Source organism: Nicotiana sylvestris, chromosome 9 (assembly GCF_000393655.2).
Source record: "Nicotiana sylvestris chromosome 9, ASM39365v2, whole genome shotgun sequence".
Classification (NCBI taxonomy): domain Eukaryota; kingdom Viridiplantae; phylum Streptophyta; class Magnoliopsida; order Solanales; family Solanaceae; genus Nicotiana; species Nicotiana sylvestris.
The window spans coordinates 56,148,247-56,151,809 of NC_091065.1; the positions used below are offsets into that span (position 1 = coordinate 56,148,247).

Genomic DNA, 3,563 nt, shown 5'->3' on the forward strand with positions numbered 1-3,563 from the left:
TCCCTGCCAGTCTGTCTAACATCTGATCAATGAAGGGAAGTGGGAAGTGGTCTTTCTGGGTGGCTAGATTTAGCTTTCTATAATCCATGCAAATTCTCCAGCCCGTGACTGTCCTTGTAGAGATCAATTCATTGTTATCATTCTTAACTACCGTCATGCCACCCTTTTTAGGTACACATTGAACTGGGCTAACCCAGCTGCTGTCAGAGATTAGGAAGATAATTCCCGCGTCTAACCACTTTTTTACTTCCTTCTTCACCACTTCCTTCATGTTAGGGTTTAGCCTTCTTTGGTGTTCCCTGGAAGGTTTGTGTCCCTCTTCCAATAGAATTTTGTGCATATAGTAGGCGGGGCTGATCCCCTTTATGTCTGTCATGGTCCACCCAATGGCAGTCTTGCACTCCTTAAGTACCTGCAAGAGTTGTTGCGCCTGCACATCTAACAAACTAGACGAGATAATAACAGGTAATGTGGAGTTAGGTCCAAGGAATTCATACCTGAGATGGTTGGGCAATGGCTTTAACTCCAGCTTTGGTGGTTCATCGATAGATGGCTTGGCTGGAGGAGTCTCTCGATTTTCCAAGTGTAAGGGCTCAAATTCTAGAGTTCTATCCCAGAACCCTCTACCCTCTAATGCCAACACCCATTCCGCCAGTTCCTCTCCATTCACCTCATCCAAATTCATTAAACATGCAGCAAGGGGGTCCTCAATGGTTAGCACCTCATCATCAGTCTCCACGATTACATCCACGGCATCAATAAGAGAACAATTGGCGAATTCACTTGGTCGCCTCATAGATTTCTGCATATTGAATGTTATCTCCTTATCGTTCAATCTCATCTTGAGCTCCCCGGTTTCACAATCAATGAGAGCTTTCCCTGTGGCCAAGAATGGTCTTCCCAAAATTATGGGAATCTCTTCATCCACTCTGCAGTCTAAGATCACAAAATCTGCAGGGAACACAAATTTCCCTACCTGAACTAGCACATCATCCAGTATACCAGAGGGTCGTTTCACTGTCATGTCAACCAGCTACAACAACATAGAGGTGGGTCTAGCTCTTACAATGCCCAGCCTCTTATAAATCACCAGGGGCATAAGATTGATGCTGGCCCCTAGATCACACAGTGCTTTAGCAAAAGCAAAATTACCAATAGTGCATAGAATTGTAAAGCTCCCTGGGTCAGACAGCTTTTCTGCAATTGGTCTAGTCACCACTGCACTACATGTCTGAGTAAGAGTAACTGTGGCCAAGTCTTGGAAATCAAACTTTCGGGACATCAAGTCCTTCATTATTTTTGCATACCCAGGCATCTCCTTCAAAGCTTCAATCAATGGTATGTTTACCTGGATTTGTTTCAGCATTTCGAAGAACTTCTTGTATTGCTCCTCCTTTTGGTACTTAGCCAACCTCTGCGGGAAAGGTGCAGGAGGTCTCTTCTTCCCAATCAACTGGGATTGATCCTTATCGGCTTCTACATCAACTACTGGTTCCTGGACTGTCTCAGCTTCTTTCTCGGTCGTATTTTGGATGTTATTTTCTTCCTGAGCAGGCTGGACTGGCACCTCCGTCAGTTTCGTTGACTCATCTAGCTTAATGGGCACTGGTATAAGTGTCTCGGCTTGTCTAGTTTCTCGAGCCCTCTCTTGGTCTACATCCAGATCTTTGCCATTACGTAGACTTACCGCCATCAACTACTTTGGGCCTTGATCTTTTGGATTTATCTTGGTGTCTGCAGGTAGTGTCTCATGAGGACGATTGTTCGGAGACATTGAAATTTGGCCCACCTGCACTTCAATATTCTTGATTGCTGCATCATGTGTATCCACTCTCTCATTAATCTTTGCATTAGACCCAATAACATGCTGCATCATTGCCTCAAGTCTAGCAAACCCATCTTCCTGCCTTCCACCATGTTGCTGCTGAGGAGGGTGATACCCCTGCTGCTGATTCTGATTATTATATCTCGTGGCCTTGGGTAAGGTGCCATATTGTTAGGAGGTCTCATACCTCCCATGTTTCCATTGTTGAACTATGGATAGATTGGCCTGTATTGCTAATTTTGCTGGCCCCAATTCTGACCACCCTATCTCTGGCCTCCATAATTAGATACATAATTCATGTCTTCAGGGTAGTGGTGATGATCATGTTCTGCATTCCATTGATTACCAATTGGCTGACTAATGCAAGATGCGCACAAACCCCCATTGGTAGTATCTACGATGTGTACCTACTGCTTCTGCCCTGACTCTTCCACCTTTTTGGTGAGTATACTTATCTGTGTCAATAAGGTGGCCATATTTTTAGCCATAGAGCTGGATGGATCTAAGGGCACTGAGTGAACCACTGGAGTGATAGGTGCATTCCTGGTTGTCCATCCCGAATTTTGTGTCATCTTGTCGAGCAGACTCTGGCCTTCTCTCCATGTTTTGCTCAAAAATGCTCCACCAGCTGAAGCATCAACAATGTTCTTCACGCTATTTGACAATCCCATGTAAAACTGCTGCCCCAACATCAGATCTGGAATACCATGGTGCGGGCATATAACCAGCATCCCTTTAAAGTGCTCCCATGTTTCATGCAGTGTCTCCATTGGTCTCTGTTTAAAACTCAAAATTTCATCAATTTGTTGAGCAGTCTTATTGGGTAGGTGGAACTTGTTATGGAATTGCCTGACTAACTCATCCCAAGTTGTTATAGAATTTATGGGAAGTGAGTTTAGCCAAGTCTAGGCAGCTCCTGTCACTGAGAATGGAAACAATAACAGCTTGATTGCTTCAGGAGTTACGTTGGGCTGCCTTTGGGTTTTGTAGATAGAGAGGAAGTTCTTCAAGTGCTGCTGAGGATCTTCGACTTGCGACCCCGAAAATAGTCCCTTGTTTTGCAACAAGTGCAGCATGTTATTCGTAATTTGGAATGACTCAGCCTGTATCTGCGGAACTACAATGGTTGTGGACAGATTTTCAGCTGCGGGTTGTGCCCAGTCATAGAGAGCAGCCTCTGACACTATTGGTACCGCTGGGTTTTCCTCGTGATCCCCCATGACTGTTTCGAATTGTGCAGTTGTTGGTTGTTGTTTGTTTTTCCGATTAGCCCGATTCAAGGCCTTGAAAACTTTCTCGGGATCTGATAATGCTTCAAATATTTCACCAGATCTCGATGAGTTTCTAGGCATGCACCTGTGCAACCAAGTCAATAAATGTTAAAATTTCAATGTAAAAATTGGGTATAGAGAAAAAATGACTATAATAAGAATTTTTGTACTTCTTTCAATTGTAATTGATAACACCGTTAATTCCCCGGCAACGACGCCAAAATTTGATCACGCCCATGCCTTATAAAAGGACAATGCGAATGTTGCAAATATAACCTGAGTACTTATGCCCAGAGTCGAATCCACAGAGATTAACTTATCAATTACTTTCGTTGGACTTATTAAATTCTTTAGAATCAACTTCCCCAAACGTTGTAAATAACAGTTGATGGTATATTTAATAACTAAGATTGAAAGTCAATAAACAATTGTAAACTAAATATGCTTAAGTTGTGAACAATAATGAG

At 43.3% G+C, this 3,563-nt stretch overlaps 1 non-coding gene across 1 annotated transcript; it reads left to right on the forward strand.

Annotated features, from left to right (window-relative positions):
• The first annotated feature begins 2,527 nt into the window (after nucleotides 1-2,527).
• LOC138878788 (small nucleolar RNA R71) lies at nucleotides 2,528-2,634 on the forward strand. Its single transcript, XR_011402564.1, has one exon. It is a non-coding gene; the product is annotated as a small nucleolar RNA R71 (small nucleolar RNA).
• The last annotated feature ends 929 nt before the right edge of the window (nucleotides 2,635-3,563 follow it).